Below are 25037 nucleotides of genomic sequence, written 5' to 3'. Positions count from 1 at the left end.
AACGCTGGGTGTGTTTGTGACGTCAAACCAGGAACGACAAGCACTGAACTGATCGCAGATGCCGAGTAAGGTTGAAGCTACTCAGAAACTGCTAAGTAGTTTGTAATCGCAATATTGCGAATACATCGTTCGCAATTTTAAGAAGCTAAGATACACTCCCAGTAGGCGGCGGCTTAGCGTGTGTAACTCTGCTAAAATCGCCTTGCGAGCGAACAACTCGGAATGTGGCCCTGCATTCACAGTGCAGTGTCATTTGTGAACACAGTTTAAAAAAGTTAAAATAAAAAATAGTGGAAAAACAGTGAAAATAATTGTTTTTCTTTTGTGGTGTACCCCACTGCATATCCATCTCCTATATAATAGCCCTATTCTGTGACCTTGTGATTCATTTGCTAACGCTGGGCGGAGTCACAACAGTGGGCGGAGTTATTCAAATGAGTCACAGAGATCTGGCCAAATCTACAGGAGACTAGGAGCAGAAGCAGATAGCATGGGCATTGGGCATGTCACAGGCAGGGGTGCAGACCTTCCAGCTTTCTGCAGGAGCTTTCTCCAGACAGAAGGAGGGAAACACACTCTGCGAAAAGGGGGCGTGCCTTCACGGGAGGGCCCCCGTTTTCGTCAGTGAGGGGGCTTGCCCAGCGCTCTGTGAGCTGCTGGCATGCCCCAAGGGCTGATTATGAGTCCGGGGGGCACAGGGCACTTGAGACAGGGGAGCCCTATCTCATTGCCGTGCCTGCTGTGGGTTGGGGGCGTGGCCTAATCGCGCCCCCTTATGCAAATTCCGATTTTTATTTTTATTTTTTTATGGGATTTTGGCCCCTCAGCTAGGGCTAAATCCAGAGGAGGTGGTCGCTCCCCCTACACACCCGCACAGGGAGAAGAAAGCAGGGAGACTGCTGCCTCCCTGCAACACCACAGACCTGCCAATATGCAGCAGCGTGTGCTAACTGTAGCACAATGCTGCCGCTGTTGCTGGCAGGACGGGGGGAGCTTCTGAGCTGGGACAGAGCTACTCCAGCCGGGGGGCCCCCTAAAACTGTGGGGCCAACGGTACGTATCCCCTGGCCACCCCCCCCCCTTAATCCGGCTCTGCTGCTGGAACCCCCCCCGTAATCCGTACCCCCTGATGCCCCCTCTCCCTCTGTCTCCACTATTCACCGCTGCTCTGCTAAGCAGAACAGCGAGTACAGGAGCTTTCCAACTGCCCCCCCCCCCCACCGCCGGACACTGCGACCCGCGGGTGGGACAGCGGGACAGACCCCAAAAAATGGGACTGTCCCGCAAAAATCGGGACATTTGGGAGGTATGGGGGTGTGTGAGGGGTATGTCATACAGACAGACGGGCACCGGCTCACTGTGTGCTTGACCCCCCCCATCAGCATACTCAGCAGGGTCTCTCTGGCGCAGAGGAGCATCACTTTCTGGCACACTCCACGCTTCTTAGCTGCAGTTTAGTGGGGCACCTGCCGCTGTGCAGGTTCCATACTGCCTCTGTTATCTCCAGCCCCGGCAACCCCACCGCTAGCTGCAGCGCTGCCACCCGCAGTGGAGTGCGCCCAGCTCATTCACACACTTTAGCTAGCGGGTAGCGCTGCAGAAATCCGAGCTGCTTGCAGGCTCTGACCCACTCCTCCCTCCAGCCGCAGCGTCTCCTGGGAGCTAACCAGTCACTCCCAGTCTCCCCTTACCACAGTGCCCGGAAGCCGTGAGGTCCGCGCCACGTGCATGCCATGACCCCCTCCTCCTTCCAGCCGCAGCATCTCCTGGTGGCTAACCAGTCATTTCCAGTCTCACCTTACCACAGTGCCCGGCAGCTGCGCGAGGTCTGCGGTGTGTGACTGAGGAGGGGGGGAGGGATGCGGACTGGCAGAGAAAGCAGGACTCCAGCCTGAGAGAGTCAGCCATGCCAAGTCTCCAGCAGCAGCAGATCCCAATAGGTTGGAATGGAACAGCAGCAGCCAGCAGCAGTGACTCCGGTAAGACACATCTGTCTGTCACCACTGTTTTGTCCCTAATACCAATCTCTCCCGTGCCCTGTGTTCTGTCATGTCCCTGTCACCCCTGGCCTTGCCCTGCCACCCTTATTCTGGCCCTTTCACCCTTATCCTGGCCCTTTCACCCTTATCCTGGCCCTGTCACCCTTATGCTGGCCCTGTTACCCCTATCCTGGCCCTGTCACCCCTGTGCTTGCCCTGTCAACCCTATACTGGCCCCGTCACCCCTGTCCTGGTCCTGCCGCCCCTACCCTGGCCCTGTCACCCCTATCCTGTCCCTATCATTTCTGTCCTGGCCCTGTCACCCCTGTCCTGGCCCCGTCACCCCTGTCCTGGCCCCGTCACCCCTGTCCTGGCCCCGTCACCCCTGTCCTGGCACCGTCACCCCTGTCCTGGCCCGTCAACCCTGTACTGACCCTGTCACCCCTGTCCTGGCCCTGTTACTGCATACCCTCCAACTACCTTTTATGGCATGTACAGTACCCGCAGCGCCTCCAGACCTCTCCCCAATGCACTACACCTCCGCACCTTCCCCTCCACCACATGCGGCACTCCACCCCTCCCCCACATGCTGTGCCTCCAGACCCCCTACACCACCCGTGGCTCCCACTCCTCCACCCCTTCACCACCCACAGCACCTCCAGGCCCCTTCCACCATTCACCCCCCTTATACGTCTCCCCCCACACCTGCCCCCCTCCACCCGCAGCATCTGCAGACACCCTCCTCCATCAGCGGTCCCCCCCTCACCCACCCCTCCCCCACCAATGGCACCCCCGCACCTGCCCCTCCACCACCTGCAGCACCTCCGGACCTCCTTTCCCATCCGCCGCAACACCCGTACCTGCCCCTACCCTACCCATGGTGCCTGCGGTCCCCTACCCAACCCCCGGCACACCCATCCCACAGCACCTCCGGAACCCTTCACCAATCCACAACATCCCCACACCTGCCCCTCTCCCACCCGTGGCACCCCTGCCCCTCCCCCACCTGCAGTGCCTCCGGACCCCTCCCCCATCTGCATCCCCCACTCCTCTGCCCCTCCCCCACGCGCAGCACCTCCCTAACCTTCCCCATCCGGGCCCCACCCCCACTTCTGCCTCCCCTCCACCCGCAGCATCTACAGACACCATCCGCAGTCCCCCCCGCACCCGCTACATTCTGTACATCGTGCCCTGCAGGTGCTGTTCACGCCATCGCAAGGGGCTGCGCCTCCTTCACCATCGCACGCCCTTTCATTGTGCAATATTTAACCACTATCAAAGGAATGCAGGTAATACTCCATATAATACAAATATTAAACCCCAGAAAGGCATGCAAGGGTTAAGGGGGCGTAGCCCCTTGCGACGGTGTGAAGAGCGCCCGTAGGGCGCGATGAAGCACCTAGTAGTATATAAGTACTGTGACTCTGCAGTGAGTGGTGATTGAAAAAAAAAGGTTCAAGTAAGTAAATAATACTATTAAACTGTCATTTTTGTACTTAAGTGTGTTCATCAATATGCATCACGACAATCAGTTGAGAGAAGAGCAGGAGCGGCAAGCAAATACTGGCACTACAGCTGCTGCCACCAGTCATGATGATACAGGTCTTTCAACAACATCTACTAAAGACATTGCCCGTCCTTGGCATTGCCTAAGTCAGGGCATCTGAAATAAAAAAAATGAAAACACCTCTAATAAAGAGAAAGGTTAGGGCAGAAAAACATAAAATTGACAACACGCCATTCACCACACGCAGTGGCATAGAAAGACTCAGGTATTGGCCTTTATTTATGAGTGGTGGCTCTGCAACTGTCAGTGAGGCATCTTCTTCTGCATCTCATGACAATGCAGGACCATTGCACTCAGAGTCTTGGAAGAGGTGTAAAAAAAAAAAAACACCCTAAGGTAGTAGAACAAACTGTGTGTTCAGAACTATCACAAATGCCTGAAGAGAGTCTAGCGGTGTCCACGTTAGCTATGTGTGAATCTGACATTTCTCATACTGTCCTCATAGAGAAGCTTCTTTCACCTCCTTCTGCCATTTCTTCACCATCTGCACATGTGGTGAGCATTACAAGTAAAGATGGTGATGAAATTGAGGATGCTCATGTGGAAGTGCAACAGAATGATGGGGAAATGTGTGTACTATCTGAGACTAATGAAGATATTAATGATGAGGATGTTGATGATGTTGTTTGTGCAAGTCAGCCACTAGTGGCAGCAGTACTTGCCCATAATAAAAATAAAGCTGTTGTGATGCCTGGGCATTAGACCAAAAAAAGCCAATTCTTGGTTTTGGGATTATTTATACCCAAATGCTGACAATGTTTGTGAAGGCATCTTCCCCATTTCTGAGACTAAAATTAGTAAAGGTAGGGATGTTATCCATCTAGGCCCCTCCTATATATTAAGTCATTTGCTGTAAATTCATTCAAACTTTAATTTACAAAATGATAATAATTGTTAAATTCTAACAGGTAGTCCAGTATCAGCTACCAGCAGTTTGGACAAGCCCATGCAATCTCCACCATCAACACCCTCATCATCAACATTAGTGATTGGATGTAGTCCTTCCAAAAAATTGGTTTGTGGGGGCATAAACAAACCAAGCACTTCAGCTACAAAAGTGTCAATCCTTGTTGCAGTGTTGAAGTGCTTGGTTTGTTAAACTGTGCTTATCATTTTAATATACAACATAAGGATGGGAGGTCCCAAGGACAATTCTATCTTGCACCACTTTTCTTTTCATAATGGGTTGTATTTTGAGGGGAAGGTCTTTTTTCAATAGACATTTTTATTGGTTAATGCTCTAATACAGGGGAATCAAACTCGTGTCTCGAAGGCCACCTGCAGCTCCTACTGCACCCTTTTCCAGCCCACGGGCAGGGTTGGGCAGAGGTCCTTTTGCGGCCCGACCGCCTTGCTTGCAGCGAGGGCAGGAGAGCACAACATGCGCTTCTCCTGCTCCTCAGTCTGGTCTCAGGTGGTGGTGGCACGGGTATCTTAAATGAGGCGCCAGTTCATGAGCCAATCAGAGCTCGCAGACCGGCAGCCAATCAGGAGCTGCCGGTCCGCATGCTCTGACTGGCTCACAAACTGGTGCCTGATTTAAGATACCCGTGTCGCCACTGGAGACCGGACTGAGGAGATGGAGAGGCACACACTGCGCTCTCCTGACCTCACACACGGCCAGACAGCAAATCCCAGGCAGCAGCGGTGGTGATCACACATTGGGGGGAATATGAAATCTGGCACTGTGGGGGCATATGTTATCTGGCAATGGGTTGGCATATGTGTTTCTGGCACTGTGTGGGCATATGTATATCTGGCACCTTGGGGGCATATCTGTATCTGGCACTGTGAGGGCATATGTAATCTGGCATTGTGGGGGCATATGTTATCTGGCACTGTGTGGGCATATGCATATCTGGCACTATGTGGGCATATGTATATCTGGCACTGTGTAGGCATATGTGTGTCTGCCACTGTGTGGGCATATGTATATCTGGCACTGTGGTGGCATAGGTATATCTGGCACTCTGGGGGCATATGTGTATCTGTCACTTTTGGGGGGCATATGTGTATCTGGCACTATTGGGGGAATATGTGTGTCTGCCGCTGCACTACTGGTGGCATATGTGTATCTGGCACTATTGGTGGCATATGTGTATCTGGCACTGCACTACTGAGGGCATATTTGTATCTGGCCCCCATATGTGTATCACACACCCATTTTTTTGGGCACGTACGCCTTTGGCGTGCGCACACAGTACCACTAAGAAATTTTTCCTACTTGCACCACTGCATTAAAGTAAATGTTTTCTTCACAATACTTGACATCTATTTGATTATACTTTATTGTTGGTTTTTCTAAACAACCATTGAAAATTGCATATATAGTAAGACTCTTTCTTTTTCTTGTGGCCCACACCAGACTTGGATCTCAATTTTTCGTCCCAGTTGGAATTTTGAATTTGACATGCCTGCTCGATCTAATACATTACTAAATTGCAACACATCCATGTGTTTGTGCCACTGCATTGTTTCTTAGTTTAGCTAGCCAGCCTTTGGTCAATGGGGGTCATTCTGAGTTGTTCGCTCGTTATTTTTTTTCACTACGGAGCGATTAGTCGCAAACTGCGCATGCGCAATGTCCGCAGTGCGCCTGCGCCAAGTAAATTTGCACAAAAGTTTGGTATTTTACTCACGGCGTAACTAGGTTTTTTCATCGCTCTGCTGATAGTAGTGTGATTGACAGGAAGTGGGTGTTTCTGGGCGGAAAAACGCAGGCGTTTCAGGGAAAAACGCGGGAGTGTCTGGAGAAACGGGGGAGTGTCTGGGCGAACGCTGGGTGTGTTTGTGACGTCAAACCAGGAACGAAAAGGACTGAACTGATCGCAGTGTAGGAGTAAGTCTCGAGCTACTCAGAAACTGCTAAGAAATTTCTATTCGCAATTCTGCTAATCTTTAGTTCGCTATTCTGCTAAGCTAAGATACACTCCCAGAGGGCGGCTTAGCGTGTGCAAAGCTGCTAAAAGCAGCTAGCGAGCGAACAACTCGGAATGAGGGCCATGATACGTGAAGAATTTTGTGAGCTGTGAGGTGGTCAAAACTAGAGATGTGCGGCGGGCACTTTTTGTGTTTTGTGTTTTGGTTTTGGTTCTGGTTCCATCCTCGTGTTTTGGATCTGGATTGGTTTTACCAAAACCACCCTTTCGTGTTTTGGTTTTGGATCTGGCTGATTTCTGAAAAAAACATAAAAACAGCTAAAATCACAAAATTTTGGGGTAATTTTGGTCCTCACTCCGAGTTGATCGCACATAGCAACTTTTTGCTGCTCGTGCGATCAACTTGACGCCGCCTATGGGGGGAGTGTATTTTAGCATAGCAGGGCTGCGATCGCTTGTGCAGCCCTGCTACGCTAAAAAAGTTTCCTGCAAAACAAGACCAGGGTCAATTTTACTTATGCTGTGCGACGGATCCAGCTCCGAAGGTCCCGGAATTGATGTCAGACATCCGCCCTCCAAACGCCTGGACACGCCAGAGTTCGCCTCACCACGCCTGGAAAATGGTCAGTTGACGCCCCGGAACGCCTCCCGCCTGTCAGTCTTCTTGTGATCGCCTGTGCGATCACTTTTTCTACTGGTGGCGTCGCTGCCCGGCAATGACTGTCACCGGGCAATGACGCGTGTGCGCAATGCGTCCGCCGTGCATGCGCAGTTCAGACCCATTCGCACGGCTGCGACAAACTGCAGCATGCGAACGGGTCAGATTGACCCCCTTTGATCCTATGGTATTATTAACCTCAATAACATTCATTTCCACTCATTTCCAGTCTATTATAAGGTTGCACCGAGGTGCCTGTATGACTAAGCTAAGCGACACAAGTATGCGGCACAAACACCTGGCCCATCTACGAGTGGCACTGCAGTGGCAGACAAGATGGCAGATTTAAAAACTAGGCCCCAAACAGCACATAATGCAAAGAAGAAAAAGAGGTGCAATGAGGTAGCTGTATGACTAAGCTAAGCGACACAAGTGTGCGGCACAAACATCATGGGACGTGCTGGAATTTGCCCAGATGTAATACATGCACAATATTGGTGACACAGGAGAGAGTGCCCCTAAACCACACACACGGCAAAGCCTGTAAAATTAATTTGGATAATAATAACCCTTTATTTGGAGCTATTATAATAATATGCAGCACAGGCGAGCGTAACCCTACACCACACAGGGCAAACCCTGTAAAAATTATATGTGGATGAAATGTTAATAACCCCTTTATTTGGATTTAATAATATAGAGCACAGGACACTACCACTGGTCTGATGCAGGACAACAAAGCGACACTGTAAGGGACTTATTATACAGCAGCACTGGACATATGGCAGCAGACTGATCACTGGACTGATGTAGCATAAGACACTACACTGGACTGGACTGAGCAGCACAACACGGCACAAGACTTGCCACCCCACTTTCCAACCCGCACAGACACTGAGGACGGAGACATGTCCTCACACTACACTCTCCAGGACTGGAGTGAAAATGGCGGCGACACATTGCTCCTTATATGGAATCCAAACCCTGCGAGAATCCGACAGCGGGATGATGACGTTTTGCCTCGTTCTGGTTTCCGAGTCAGGCAGGAAAACCCGAGCCGGACTCTGATCCGGGCTCGGGTAGTGATGTTCGGGGGGATTCAGTTCTCTGAGAACCGAACCCGCTCATCTCTAGTCAAAACTGACTGGAAATGACTGGAAATTAATGTTATTGAGGTTAATAATACTGTATGAACAAAAAACAAATTACATGATTTTAGGCATTTTTAGCATTTAAAAAAAACAAAAAAACTGATTCAAAACCAAAACGCGGGAGGGAGGTTTTGCAAAATTAGAACCAAAACCTAAACACAAAATTAATTCACATCTAAAACCAAAACCAAGACATGGGAGTTGGTGCACATTTCTAATAACTTACCTTAAAAGTTAGCCAGTAAATCATTTATAGACGTCGGGATGCAGTGGAGTCTGTGATTGGCAGAAGTGCGGAATGCTGGCCCATCTCAGACTTTTTTAAAGGGGCAATCATGGTTTCGTCTTGTAAGTTATTACCCCTTTAAAAAATTTCCACGATCTCGGGCGTCATTACATCCCGTCGATAGTGAGTATTTTACATAAGCATTTAAACCCTAAACCATTAGTAATTGCTGAGAGATTTTGGTTTCACAGAAGAACCAGATGCTAAAAGTAAAAGTGTGACAGAATACATTGCTGAACTGAGAAAGTTATCGGAACACTGTCAATTTGGGGTGTTTGACTGTTTAGTTTGTGAGATGACAAGTAAAAGTACGCAACAGAAATTGCTGGCCGATCCTGAATTGTCCATAGCTATTTCATTGGAGACTGCAACCAGGGAAGCATCAGAATTGCAACAAAAGTACTGGAATGTACTACCCATCTAATCCCCTGGAATCACAGGCAGTGCTGTTCCCACTGTGGAATGTCCTCACATGATGACAGTCAGTGCTGGTTTAAAGACAAAGGGGGTCATTCCGAGTTGATCGCTAGCTGCATTCGTTCGCTGTGCAGCGATAAGGCAAAAAAATGGCACTTCTGCGCATGCGTATGCGGTGCAATGCGCACGCGCGAAGTGCTATTACAACAAACTATGTAGTTTCACACAGGGTCTAGCGAAGCTTTTCAGTCGCACTGTTGGCCGCAGAGTGATTGACATGAAGTGGGCGTTTCTGGGTGTCAACTGACCGTTTTTAGGGAGTGTTCGTAAAAATGCAGGTGTGCCAGGAAAAATGCAGGCGTGGCTGGGTGAACGCAGGGCATGTTTGTGACGTCAAAACAGGAACTGAACAGTCTGAAGTCATCGCAAGCGCTGAGTAGGTATTGAGCTACTCTGAAACTGCACAAAAAAATTTTGCCGCCGCTCTGTGATCCTTTCATTCGCACATCTGCTAAGCTAAAATACACTCCCAGTGGGAGGCGGCATAGCGTTTGCACGGCTGCTGAAAACTGGTAGCGAGCGAACAACTCGGAATGACCACCAAAGTGTGCTGAAAATGTAGCAAAAAAAGGCCCTATTGAAAGGGTGTGCCAGTCCGGAAAATCACCTAACCACCTGCAAGTGTCAAAAGACCCTGGCAGAAAATATACACCAGGTAGTCAATCTCTACTGAAAGTAAAGGGGGAAAAAATGGTGTAAGCTGCCCAGAGGTGCACACCATAACGGCAAAAGTGGACCATGTAATTAGGGTTTGAATCGAAGTGGAAGGAATTAAATTACAAATGCAGGTGATTACAAACACCTGTTTAATAAGATTCAATTGCAGAAAACATAGGTAATGCTCCGCACATATATGTCAAGTCAAGTGTTGGTGAAATACAGGCAAGGCAATACACATAAACTCTATTTATACATACAGTAATTCCACAGGCTGGACAGGAACTATTGGGATGTAAATGGATAAAGAAAATTCCATTAGATTGGTGGTCCAATTTCATGTTTCAGCCTACCACATGTAATGTGTCCAAAAATGACGCAGCTTCTAAAGAACTTTTGAAAATGATAGCTGCCACACAAACCATTTTTTGAAAAAGGGAGAGGGCATTAATGGGCATTAATGCCAGTATAGAGCTGGATGCAAATGCTGTCCCATAATTACATACAGCATGTACAGTACAATATGCTCTCTGACCAGCGGTGGAGAAGGAATTACAGAAACTGGAAGACTCTGATAAACTCTCTCCTGTAGAATAGAATGAATGGGAGACGCCTATAGTTCCTGTGGTAAGGAAGGACAAAGCAGCAAGTATGTATGGAGATTTATAAAATGACAATAAGTCCAGTACTATATACTGTACAGTACCCTTTGGCTAAAATAAAGAACATTTTTGTGGCTTGCTCAGGGGGCAACCATTTCTCCAAATTTCTCCTAGATCAATCATACTTATAAATGGAAATAGGGGAAGCATCCAGCGTCCAAGAAATACCTGACTACCAACACACACAAAGTCTTCTTCCAATATAACCATCTTGTGTTTGGATTAGCTTCCACCCCAGCGCTATGGCAGACAGCCAGAGGCTTAACTAGGGTTTTCGGAGCCCAGGGCAAGATGGAAAATGGCGCCCCCCCCCAAAAAAAAAAAACACCAAAAGGAGCATGTGCGCGCGCTGGAAAAAATGGGCGTAGCCACACACCAGAAGGGGTGTGGCCACGCACCAGAAGGGGTGTGGCCACTTAAAATGGCCCACAGTGCCAGTTACATTGCCCCACAGTGCCAGATACAATGCCCCACAGTGCCGGATACATGCCCCACAGTGCCGGATACATTGCCCCACAGTGCCGGATACATGCCCCACAGTGCCAGATGCAATGCCCCACAGTGCCGGATACATGCCCCACAGTGTCGGATGCATGCCCCACAGTGCCAGATACATTGCCCCACAGTGCCAGATACATTGCCCCACAGTGCCGGATACATGCCCCACAGTGCCAGATACATTGCCCCACAGTGCCAGATACATGCCCCACAGTGCCAGATACATGCCCCACTCAGTGCCAGTTACATGCCCCACAGTGCCAGGTACATGCACCACAGTGCCAGATACATGCTCCACAGTGCCAGTTACATTGCCCCACAGTGCCAGTTACATGCCCCACAGTGCCAGATACATTGTCCCACAGTGCCAGTTACATTGCCCCACAGTGCCAGTTACATGCCCCACAGTGCCAGATACATGCCCCACAGTGCCAGTTACATTGACCCACAGTGCCAGTTACATTGCCCCACAGTGCCAGTTACATGCCTTATTTAGTGCCAGATACATGCCCCACTGTGCCCCCCCCCCCCCCCCGGTCACTCACCGCTTGTTGAATGTTGATATCTATGTGAGGGGAGGAGAGCGCAGCGCAGTGCCTCTCCTTCCCCTCACCGCTCCAGGTCTCCGGCGGCTGTCTGGCGCCGGTTCGCTAGCCAATCAGGAGCCGGTCCGCAAGCTCTGATTGGCTAACGCCGCCGGATGCCGGACACAGCAGCGCTGCTGGCAGCGCTACTAGGGCTTTCAGCGGCGGTGAGGGGACGGAGAGACGATGCGCTCTCCTCCCCTCACATTTCGACTTGACGGGGGCGAGTGGGGCATGATGCCCTGGCCGCCGGCGGCGCCCCCCTCTCCTGGGCCTGCCAAGGCACCCAGTGCAAGTGCCCCACTCACCCTACCCTAGATACGCCTCTGCAGACAGCAATGGTGGATCAAGTCCTACAAGGAAAACTAGGTACATAGTGTTACCTGGATGACATAATTGTGCGAGGCAAAGATGATGAGGACCATATAAATAATTTAGGAAGAGTATTAACCCGATTACAGGAATACGGAGTCAGAGAAAATAAAGACAAATGTGCATTTTTCCGGAAAATAATTTCCTCTCGTGGGCATGTCATCTATAGAAACTAAGCGCCTTCACAAGTACTGCAAGCACCCCACGCCCAATCCGTGACACAACTGAAATCTTACTAAGGCCTAGAAAATTATTACCTCATTTGCACAGTACTACACCCTCTAAATGCTCTACCAGAGAAAAATGCACATCGAAAGTGGATGGCAGAAACAAAAAGATCACATCTGACAAAGTACTTACCCATTTTGATCCAAAATTGCCCATCAGAGGGGCATGTGAAGCCTCACCATATGGCAATGGAGCAGTGTTGTCACATCAAATGAGAGATGGAAGCGAGGAACCAGTAATATTTGTTCAGTCCTTGACAGTAGCAGAGGGAAATTATGCTCAAATCGATGAAGAGGCCTTACGTCTAGTAGGTGGAGTAAAGATATTTCATCAATATTTGTAGGGACAAAAGTCAACATTGATAACTGGTCATCAACCATTGGCATCAATATTTAGCCCTCAAAAGGGGGTCACTGTTCCTGGGTGCCCACAAATATGACATTGAGTTTAAAGGAACAAAACAGCCTGGCAATGCTGATGGTCTGTTGCATTCTCTCTTGCCCCAAAGTGAGGAGGACAATGGTAAAGACCCACTGAATAACAAGAGGTAGAACAGCTACGTATTGCCAATGGCTTGATCAATCAAGAAAAGTGGAAGGACCCTCTGTTGTCTAAAGTAATCGATTTGACTCCCAAAGGTCGGCCTAAACATGGCAATGCTCAATATTATGGATTTTGGCCAAGAGAGATCAACTTTCAGTCTGTCAGTGAACTCTAATATGTGGGTCCACACAGAAGTAATACCAACAAAACTATGCAGCAGAGTTCTGCAAACTTTACATGATGTACGCCTGTGCACGGTGAAAATGAAGAGTCTTGCTAGGAGCTACTGTATGTGTGGTGGCCAGGAATCAATTGCTAAATAGAAACATTGACATAGGGATACGAATTATGTCAGAGAGTGCAAAATTAACTGCTCACAACCCCATTTCACTCCTGGGAATGGCTACCATATGCGATTAGTATTGCTCAGGACAGCTCTTCCGAAAAGAGCTGCCCTTTGTGAAGATGGCAACGCCAGGTGAGAGGGTGTCTGTAGATTTCCTGCAATTGCTGGCCCCTCGGGCCTCCTGTTAGTGACATCAGCAGCCAGTACCGTGCTCCTCCTTTTCCTCCCTGCAGCCATAAATTGAGGCCAGACAGCTGGCAGTCCTGAAACCCATAGGTAAAATCCGGCACCGAAACACACCATACAGCACAATAGTATACTGAAGGATAATACCAAACGTAGACAATATAAGACCACCTTTTCCTCCTCTCTGCAGCTGTTAGTAAGTGCATAGGCCCCATTGCAGAAAACATACACTGACACAAGCAGCGCTGGCCAGAGGAATACCACAGACAAAAATAACGTCTATAATATACCACGCATCTATAATGATTCCCAACTGCTAATGAATCAAATTTATTTACAACTATAACAACAAGCACAAAATCAATACATTCTGCAAGATCACAATGGGAACATCAGTGAATTAATTGCAACATCGTGTAAATAGATGTCGGTATCCGGCAGCTTATTATTGCAAAAGGATTACAGCACACAGACGCGGAACATCATGTTCCGATTACACTAGAGTCCCAGAGCTTAATGACAGTTACACTCAAATAGTTTAATCGGAGATCCGAGGAACGCAGAGCATATATCGAGAAGACTTGGACCCGATTACAATCCGGTTGTGGCAGGATATGGATAGGTTTCATCCGATAACAACAACACATCCCAGATTCCACAAACATACTACAATAGGAGCTATAAATATATTTTAATACATTATAACATTGAATGCCTAAGATGTTTGTTCTTTTACAGGTGCCACTTTAATTATTTTTATAGCGCTCATTTATTCTTTTAACTATTTTTACCCCCTTCTGAGCTGCTTTACACTCTCCACTAGGGCGGCGACACTCTCTCTGTTTCAGTAACAATATAGTAGATAGACCACAGATACAATGAAGATAAAATATGTGCTTCCCTAGGACCCACAGATCCCCACGCACTCAGATAAGCCATGCTAGGTCCTGAGGACGAGATGCACTAGGTGTAAGTGGTATAAAATAAATCCTCCGGACATCGCAATGTTCAGACGAAATCTCAGTGCGTGCGAAAATAATCAAATACCATAATAATTAGCATGGATGGCAACCCTGAGCCAATTCCGATTATTCTCCAGAATTCTGCAAAGTTCCTCACAGCTCTGTTCCAACAGTGCAAGACAACAATTCACAGAGGGAGATCTACTAAGCTTTGGAGAGTGATAAAGTGGGGAGAGCTAAAGATCCAGCCAATCAGCTCTTCACTGCCATGTTACAGGCTGTGTTTGAAAAATGATAAGAGCTGATTGGTTGGTACTTTATCTCTCTCCACTTTATCACTCTCCAAGGCTGAGTACTACTGGCCCACAGAAGTAAAACATTCCCGTTGTAGACTACATCAATGAGTTTCATCTGTTCGATCAAACTTTTTTCCAATTTTATTTTAGATTTTTTTATATTTATTTAAACTCTTTAGGGTTATCTGCACATGTGCATATGTTTACTTTTATTTTATTTTTAAAACCCAGTTATTTTTACATGCAAAACTTTTTGAAGTTTGAATATATTTTTAGAACTAAATCGGTCAATATATTCAAATTTCAAAAAGTTTGAATTCAATTCAACGTAAATAGTAAATGGCCACATTTGTGGACATTAAGCGTTTGTGGGTATTTTTGTGTTAGTGAATATGTTTTTCTCTGTGGCAATGTAAGTTATATATGTATTTAATGTATGTACTTACAGTATATATTTTCTCAATATAATTATATACTTGAAATAATAAAAATACAAAAATTAAGCGAAAACACCATAAAAAAGGGGGAAAACTCTAATGTGGAAACACCACCAAAAAAGCAAAAAGTTGGCAAAAGAGTGTACTTGAAATAAGATTGGATGGAGTTGGATGGATGCCATGCCAAAAACTGGACTAGACGCACTTGCTACATTTACAGAAAATGCTAAGATTTCGTTTATCCGGAATAATTTCATACTTAACAACCACCAACCACAGTACACATATGTGGCCAGTTTATTTTTCCGGCTTTTCGTTGCTTATATAAAGCAATTTTTTTCTCAACTTGAAATTGATCTTTTATTAATTTTTATTATTATTATTATTATTATTATTATTATTATATATCTCTAAAATTAAAAAAATGGTCCAAGAGGTTAAAAAAAAATCTCTCTAAATATAGGTCACAATGATACTTTCTGTAGTGTATGGCAGATATTAGGATGCTTTCTATATTATATGGCAATCAGTGTGATTCTCTGTGTATTGTATGACGTTCACTTTGGCAGTCATTAGGATGGTGTCTGTAGCGCATGGTAGTCACTGAGGTGCTCTTTGTATTATATGGTAGCCAGTTGGATTCTCTCTGTATCGTATGGCGGTCAACGGGTTGCTCTCTGTATTGTGTGACAGTCATTAGGATGCTCTCTCTATTGTATGGCAGTCACTTGGATGCTCTCTAAATTGTTTGGCGGTCACATGCTTTCTCTCTGTATTTTGTTCAAGTTGACAATACTTTCAATTAGAAAAGGAGCCCTACTTTTGCAAAAGTGAATGTCAGTGGCAAATATAATGCATATTAAGTGCTATCAGGATAAAAACATTTAAAACTTGTTTCTCTAATTAAAGACATTCAAAACTCTGTACCATCTGAAAGTTGAAGCTGAAGTGAAGATGAAAAGTAAGCACCTCTGCGGATTGACTGCTCATTATTCAGGACTGGTAACATTGTCTGATTCAAAAAGAAAGTCGTTAAAGTATGCAGATCTTCCTTGTTTTCCCAAGACTTTAACACAGTTTAAGCAATAAATCTTAATCTCTGCGGAATGCAATATTGCAGGAGTGTGACAAGGACACGAGATTGACAGAATGTGTAATATCGTGTCTGATTTGTGACATAGGTGTTTGATTTCAAGGGCATGATTTGAAATGACCCAGTTGCAAATTAATGTAGGCATTTATATATACACACTGATCTGCAATGATGTCTCAAGACGTGTTTCATTATTAGAATTCTGCTCAGTGAAATGACAATGTATGCGACTGCTATGAAGGTGTTGTTGGGTGTAAGTCATTAGAACTCATGTAAATAAGAGATATTGTGTTTTATGTGGATAGAAAGGTCGATGACTGATTTAGAGAGACGTGGTAGGGTCAGATATTGACCGGGGCAATAACAAACAAAAGTAAAGTATGGACAATGCAGTTCTTTTTTCATACGTGATTCAGATACTAAAACATCACATTTGTGGCTATATGGAGGGAGGGGGGGTATATAAGGGTTGGCATTGTAATGCTGGCAGTCAAAATACGGACCGCATTACCCCAATGATCAGAAACTCAACAGGGGAAGATAGGTATACTTATCCTTCCCCACTGGCCCCCTTACCTTAACCTTCCCTTCTAGCAGCCTAAACCTAACCTTCCCTAGTGCTGCCTAAACCTACCCCCCCCCCCTTCCCACAGCCTAAACCTAACCCACCCCTGCAGACTTACACCCCCGGTGGTGCCTAAACTCATCTCCCCCTTCCCACAGCCTAAACCTAAACCGTTCCCTCCCACACCCTAACCCTCCCCCTGCAGCCTAAACCTAGTCTACTCCCCCTTCCCATGGCTTACCTGTCCGGCTGGTGACCCTATTCGGAATGCGGGTGTTGGCATTTTGAGTAGTGTTGGGATTCCAGTGTCGGTATTCTGATTGGTGGGATACCGACCGCCGGGATCCTGACCGGATCTCAAATATATATATATATATATATATATATATATATATATATATATGAAACAAATAGTGAAAGCGCCAGTGTCCAAATGTATTAATAAGTCCAGCAAAGATCACAGATAATCTGTAGTCTGTTTGCACAAATTGCCACGTATATAAAGGCCGCTGCACCCCTACTCCAACTCCAAAGACCCAGGATTCATGGGTATAAAACCTAAACAAAAACACAAAAGAAGAGGGGGCGCTACATAGTGCATAAAAGTTTTATTTTGACAAGCAATAAAAAGCTGTGACTCCAGAGTGATAAAACTTGTACCAGAGAATAAAACACTGTGGACTGGTTACCACAACACATGAAATGTTACCCTCCAGGCAATACTCGTCCCGCAGAACAACGAGTCTCCAGGGGCAGACCACGTGAAACCGCCAGCCGCCAAGATGTTACACGCACCAGCCGTGTGTGCATACGGCTCCGGGCTGGATTACGCTGGTGCAGTAGGAGGATGCCAGAGGTGAGAGCAGAGAGCGCGTCGTGAGGTCACAGCCTGACCGGTTTCATCACAAAGACTTCGTCATCTTCGTCATCCAACAACTGTGGCCCGACAGCTGTTTCAACGCATACAGGTTTTCTTCAGGGGTTGTATGTGTTGAAATAGCTGTCGGGCCACAGTTGTTGGATGTATCACTAATGGATTTGTATTGAAGAATAAATCCTCTTCTGCTTTCAACTGAATCGTGAGTGCTGGTTTTTGCATTTTTTCTCTATGGGAAAGTGAGTGATATTATAATACTTTTTGACCTGGCACCACACTAATGCTTAAACATTTTTTTCGGACTGAGTGTTGTCATTTTCTATGTATATAATAAATATATATATATATATATATCATTCAAAGGTACTGGAGGCACGTGCCCAGGGGAAGCACTGGTTTGGGGGTAGCACTTGGATGCTTGTGTTGGTATTGTCAGCCCGAAATGTGCCTGTAATGGCAAAATATTTCCACTGTACTATACCATATGTCATCTTGAATGGAGTGTAAATGTGTAGGATGCGCACATACTGCCCCTGTAATAAGATGTTCCACTTAGTAAATATGTATACATAAATAAAAAAGTAATAGTGGCTACTTTTATTATTCTATTAAATTGGCTATCATCAAATGGGGACTTAACTAAACAATAAAAATAATATGTTTTTGCGTGGGGGGCCATTACTGTTGTGCCTAGGGGCACCCTCACACCTAAATGCCCCTCTGTCAACACCCCTGTGTTCTGTGTATTTTAATGTCCTTCAGGAGACGTCTCTTTCCCATTACACTCCTCGTGTTCTCTGCGGCAGCTGTACGGTATGTTCTCCGAGGAGACTGTCGATGCATTGTCCCACACAAATGACATAATGTGAGCTGTGAGAAACAAGTGCCTTCTAGTGTAATAATTTGATAATCAATCAGAAATTAAAGGTAATTAATAAGCATACCGTATTGCCCATTTAAATAGGCCCATCAGAATAAATCTTTTTTTGATTCTTTGATTATCAAATTATCTTAGTAGAAGGCGTTTGTTTCTCACCCCACCTGTCCTTTCCTCAATTAAGTCAATTTATTTATCCTACAATCCTAAAACATAAAATGTGAAATAAACAACCAAACACAAATATGTATACAAATAAAAAAAATAGAGTTAAAAACACAGTAACAATAACTGACTTGATCAATTGAAAAAACAAGCTATCCACATGTATCAATTAGGTATCTAGAGGAATTGTTTGCCAATGTTTACTGTGATGGATTTGCTGTTTGAGATAGTCAAGTTTCCCAGGTGCCAAAAAAAAAAATCACACTACATAAGGTACCATCATATATAATATATACAGTACTGTGGAAAATGTTCATGTTATGGTCTTTCATAATAAGGAACGAGGAGTTGTAGATGCAATACAGCTCAGATAGAAATGTTTGACCCAATGGATGTCATTCCGAGTTGTTCGCTCGTTATATTTTTCTCGCAACGGAGCGATTAGTCGCTAATGCGCATGCGCAATGTCCGCAGTGCGACTGCGCCTAGTAAATTTGCTATGCAGTTAGGTATTTTACTCACGGCATTACGAGGTTTTTTCTTCGTTCTGGTGATCGTAATGTGATTGACAGGAAGTGGGTGTTTCTGGGCGGAAACTGGCCGTTTTATGGGTGTGTGCGAAAAAACGCTACCGTTTCTGGGAAAAACGCGGGAGTGGCTGGAGAAACGGAGGAGTGTCTGGCCGAACGCTGGGAGTGTTTGTGACGTCAAACCAGGAACGAAACTGACTGAACTGATCGCAGTTGCCGAGTAAGTCTCGAGCTACTCAGAAACTGCTAAGAAGTGTCTATTCGCAATTTTGCTAATCTTTCGTTCACAATTTTGATAAGCTAAGATTCACTCCCAGTAGGCGGCGGCTTAGCGTGTGCAAAGCTGCTAAAAGCAGCTTGCGAGCGAACAACTCGGAATGAGGGCCATTGTTTCTCCTGTTTCATTAGTTCTTTACTCCTATCTGCATGAAAGGTTTCAGATGCTCCTACCAGATCGTATCGATTTAGCTGAGGTCCAGATTTATCAAGCCTTGGAGAGTGATAAATTCCACGGTGATAAAGTACCAGCCAATCAGCTCCTAACTGACATTCTTTCAAACACAGCCTGTAACATGACGTTTAGGAGCTGGTTGGTTGGTAGTTTATCACCGTGCAATTTTGATAAGGCTTTTGCAAGGCTTGAAAAATGAGAACGCAAACAGCAGGTGAAAGTGGCGGAGGGGATTCTCAGTGAGAGGCGGTAATCCATGATACAGAAATAAGGTAAAGACACTACAACAGACGCTTAACATATTTACTGCTGGTTCACAACAAGTTTAGTAAATATGGCCAGGTGGTTTAACGCCTTTAACAGACATCCATATACATATTTATTTTAACACTGAGATCTTATTCTTATATTAAAGTTTAATGTGTGTGTATGAACTATAGAGCAAGTGAAAAAAGATTATGGGCTACATATGGTATTCACTAGTACTTAGGGGGTCATTCCGAGTTGATCGCTCGCTATCTACTTTTCGCAGCCGTGCAAACGCATAGTCGCCGCCCACAGGGGAGTGTATTTTCGCTTTGCAAGTGTGCGAACGCGAGTGCAGCCGAGCGGGATGAAAAAGTTTTTTGCAGTTTCAGAGTAGCTCTGGACTTACTCAGCCCTTGCGATCACTTCAGTCTTTTTGGTCCCAGACTTGACGTCAGACACCCGCCCTGCAATCGCTTGGACACGCCTGCGTTTTTCCAAACACTCCCAGAAAACGGTCAGTTGACACCCACAAACACCCTCTTCTTGTCAATCTCCTTGCGATCCGCTTTGTAGCCGTACGATGCGCCTGTTCACTGCGCTGCGAAAAATGGCAGCAAGCGATCAACTCGGAATGACCCCCTTAGTTAGGGTAGTGGTTGGGGGCTCCATCAAAAATGTGCTATGGTGTCCAACCATTTGTAGCTAAGCCCCGTCACAGATTTGAGTTCAACAAGTGTTATTACACATAAGATTCTGTCATATATGCCCAAGGAGGCTGAGAGGGGCGGTTACCAATTACTCAGGCCTGGGCCCTGAATTTGCCCCTGGCTTTGGGGCTCATTGCACTTCCCTGTTCAGCAAAAACACTTTTTTTTACCTCGAAGGGGGTTTGGCCGTGCCTCCAGTGATTAGGACATGTCCTCCTGAAAATGCCTTGAAATAGAGGCAGTTTCATAGTGAAAGGGGCACGTGCGCAGTCTCTTGCGGCACAGTAGTCTAAGGCACAGTGCCCGCTAACACAGAATAGATGGTTCACAGGCAAAAGATTTTTTTAGAAGGTTAAAAAAATTTTTTTTTAAATTTGGCAAAATGTATAGAACAGGAAAACTGTAACTTTCTTGTTTTAGAGCAGCCGCTATTTGGTCACTGATAAAACAAATGGTGGCGTTCGGGTCATCGCATAAAGATGGGATTACGTCTTTTAGAGAAATCACACATATGATTGCACAGGCTTTTAGCTGCTGCAACTCTGATTACAGTTTCGAAAAGGTCACGATAATTACGGATAAAAGGACCGAATTATTTGGCATTCGGAAAAATAATCCTGCTTTTGCAAGGAAAAAGAAAAATCGCTTGTGGTCTATTCAGGAAAAAGCCGGGAGCTACTGAAACAATCACATAATTCTCAGCATAAGATACAAAGGGGTAATTCAGACTTGATCGATGGGCAGCGATGTTTGCATCCCTGCGATCAGGTAGTCGCTGCCTACAGGGGAAGGGTAGTAGCTGTGTGTAGGTGTGCGATCGCATGTGCTGGAGAGCTGCGCAAACAGCAGTTTATGCAGTCTCTGCACAGCCCAGGACTTACTCACCCGCTGCGATGATTGGGGCCGGAGCTGACATTAGGACTCCTCCCACAAAACGCCGGGTCCCACCTGCGTTTTTCCGGACCCTTCCTAGAAACGGTCAGTTGCCACCCACAAACAGCCTCTTCCGGTCAATCTCCATGCGTTCGCCGATGCGATGGGATTCCGTCGCTGACCGGTGCTCCCCATCACTGCAGACCGTCGCGCCTGCGCATTGCGGAGCATTCGCATGCGCAGTTCAGACCTGATCGCCCACACAGCAGCGTTCCGGTCTGAATTAGCCCCAAAATCTTGCTATGTTGGAGGCAGTCACTTACATTATTAACTAGGTTAGTTATAGACAGTTGTACAGTATACATTTTTGGGTGTCCCCTCCTTTAGTTTGGTCTATGCTAATATATATTGTGACAGGAACACCGGAATAGTGTGTGAGGGTTCAGATAGATCCACGTTTATCTTGGCTTCTCTGCTGCACCTAGGCACACCATGGTTATTAGCATAAACCCTTCATCTACTGTTCTCAGCTGCAATACAAAACAGAGAACAATACAGCAGGGGATTAAGTCATTACAGCAGTGGATTAAAGGGGGGTACACATGGAGAGATCCATGTTTAAAATCTAAGCAATCTGACTAGATTGCTTAGATTTTAAGCACGGATCTGCCGTGTGTATGCCCCCCAGCGATAGGGATGCGTGGCCCTGCACATTGCTATCGCCGGTGCTAGATCTAGCGGGTCGCTCTCTTCAGCGCTGTGTGAAGTGAGCGGCCCCCCATCGTGCCCCCCCCCCTCGCTCAGCATATCGCGCTGTGCTGAGCGGGGGAGAGATGTGTGCTGAGCGGTCTGTGTTAAGATCGCTCAGCAGACATCTCTCCCGCCAGTACCCTCCTGAAATCTGACTGCCCAGTCTCAGTAAATCCTATTAAAGGCCAAGATAAACATGGACCCATCTGTAGGTACAGTACATATTTCCAAAGTTTTGATGGAGAGTAAGGACGGGCTCCGTCCTTTAGGCTCGTTCAAGGACTTCAGGGCTTCTAGCCAAATCATTTTCTTACGGATGCCCACCCGCTACCGTGCATGTAGGCTTACACACCCTGCTGACCTTTGCGGGCACAAAGGGCAATCTAGGTGCTGGCCCTTCCCTTCAGGGGTCACTGGCTAAACTCCACCGGTTATACTTGTCCCTAGCTGGGCCTCACCAGATCAGCAAGAGAGCCAGTATAAACTCCTTTGCTAGAGGGCTTTGGCATCTTGGTGTCTTCTGTCTTCTAGTGCATATATGGGAGCTCTTCTATGCTCCGATTCTGCCGTCATGATGATTTTACACTGCGCACGCTGCTAAAAGAGACAGATGTATTAAGCCTGGAGAAGTGATAAAGCAGTGATAAGTGGAAGGTGATAACGCACCGGCCAATCAGCTCCTAACGGTCATTTTTCAAACCCGTAATGATTGGCTGGTGTGTTATCTCCTTCCACTTATCACTGCTTTATCACTTCTCCAGGCATAATACATCTGTCCCAATAGCCGGAGTCAGCAGCCGGCGTGCACAATGTTCCCTTAATATTTCATTTTATAACGTGGCTGTAAAATAAATGAAGGGTGAATATTACAGTAATAGGGCAGGAATACCACAGAGATTATAGCGATATCCGTACAGTATATGAGGTGCGCTGTCTCTGCCTTCACTAGATGTCTCTAAGTGAGATGTCTCTGCCTTCACTAGATGTCTCTAAGTGAGATGTCTCTGCCTTCACTAGATGTCTCTAAGGGAGATGTCTCTGCCTTCACTAGATGTCTCTACGTGAGATGTCTCTGCCTTCACTAGATGTCTCTAAGGGAGATGTCTCTGCCTTCACTAGATGTCTCTAAGGGAGATGTCTCTGCCTTCACTAGATGTCTCTAAGTGAGATGTCTCTGCCTTCACTAGATGTCTCTAAGTGAGATGTCTCTGCCTTCACTAGATGTCTCTAAGTGAGATGTCTCTGCCTTCACTAGATGTCTCTAAGTGAGATGTCTCTGCCTTCACTAGATGTCTCTTTACCAAGTGAGATGTTAACATTTATCTAGCTGCTTCTAGAACAGGCCTGGCCAACTTGTGGCTCTCCAGATGTTGTGAAACTACACATCCCAGCATGCCCTGCCACAGTGTTAGCATTCCCTAATAGCAAGACTGTGGTAAAGCATGATGGGAATTGTAGTTTTACAACAGCTGGAGAGCCACAGGTTGGCCAGGCCTGTTCTAGAAGGTAATAGATAGAATCTTATTGGTTACTATAGGCAAAAACCCCAGTTCAAAAAAAGTTCCCACCTTAGTAAATTTACCCCGTTGTCTCTGCCTTCACTAGATGTCTCTAAGGGGGTAATTCAGACCTGATCACTAGGCTGCGTTTTCTCAAAGCCTGCGATCAGGTCTGAACTGCGCATGCATATGCACTGCAATGCGCAGGCGCGACAGACCGCAGCAATGGGGATCGGTGCATAGCGACGGGATGGTGTAAAAAAAGCGATCGCACGGGCTATCGCAAGGTGACTGACAGGAAGAGGGCGTTTGTGGGTTGCAACTGACCATTTTCAGGGAGTGTCTGGAAAAACGCAGGCGTGTCCAAGTGTTTGCAGGGCGGGTGTCTGACGTCAATTCCGGTCCCGGACAGGCTGAAGTGATCGTAGCGGCTGAGTAAGTTCTGAGCTGCGCAGAGACTGCACAACTTCAGTTTGTACCGCTCTGCTACACATGCGTTCGCACACTTGCACAGCGAAAATACACTCCCCTATGGGCGGCGACTATCTGATCGCAGCAGTGCTAAAATCGCCTGCTAGTGATCAGGTCTGAATTAGGCCCTAAGTGAGATGTCTCTGCCTTCTCCAGATGTCTCTAAGGGGTCTATTCATGTAGAAAACGAAAACAGAATTGCTACTTATCACTATACATCGCATGGCTTCGATGCGATGTATAGCTGTGATAAGTAGCAATTCATGTATACTCACCCTTCCGACGATGCGCTGCGGTGTCTGGGGCTCCTGCGGTGAGGTCTTCTCCAGAGATCCCTCCCGGCGATGCGCGGGGTCCAGCGGCGGGTCCCTTTGCGCATGCGCAGGGTGTTGACCTCCCGGCCGGCCGCAGTGGTTGCTGGGAGGTCGGGGGGCGGAGCCAGCGCGAGGTGCAGAGCAGCGATCAGGGAAGCATTGAGCTTCCCTGACGTCTCCGCACTACAGTTCAGGTTACGCCGTCCTCAGATGGCGAACCTGAACTCCATGGAGAAGCGGAAAGCAGAGCTTTCCGCACCTTCATGAATCGCACTCACCATACAAAGGTATGGTGATGCGATTCAGGCACAGAGCGGGGGTACCGCTGGAGAAGTCAGAGACTTCTCCACGGTAACCGGCTCTGTGAATTGCGGTAAGCAGAGAAAAGCCCAGTTTAACGCAAAACAGGGCTTTTCACTGCTGCATGAATAGACCCCTAAGTGAGATGTCTCTGCCTTCACCAGATGTCTCTAAGTGAGATGTCTCTGCCTTCACTAGATGTCTCTAAGTGAGATGTCTCTTCCTTCACTAGATGTCTCTAAGTGAGATGTCTCTTCCTTCACTAGATGTCTCTAAGTGAGATGTCTCTTCCTTCACTAGATGTCTCTAAGTGAGATGTCTCTTCCTTCACTAGATGTCTCTAAGTGAGATGTCTCTTCCTTCACTAGATGTCTCTAAGTGAGATGTCTCTGCCTTCACCAGATGTCTCTAAGTGAGATGTCTCTTCCTTCACTAGATGTCTCTAAGTGAGATGTCTCTTCCTTCACTAGATGTCTCTAAGTGAGATGTCTCTTCCTTCACTAGATGTCTCTAAGTGAGATGTCTCTTCCTTCACTAGATGTCTCTAA

Source organism: Pseudophryne corroboree, chromosome 9 (genome assembly GCF_028390025.1).
Source record: "Pseudophryne corroboree isolate aPseCor3 chromosome 9, aPseCor3.hap2, whole genome shotgun sequence".
NCBI classification, from domain to species: Eukaryota; Metazoa; Chordata; class Amphibia; order Anura; family Myobatrachidae; genus Pseudophryne; species Pseudophryne corroboree.
Note: the sequence above shows the minus strand (reverse complement) of the source record.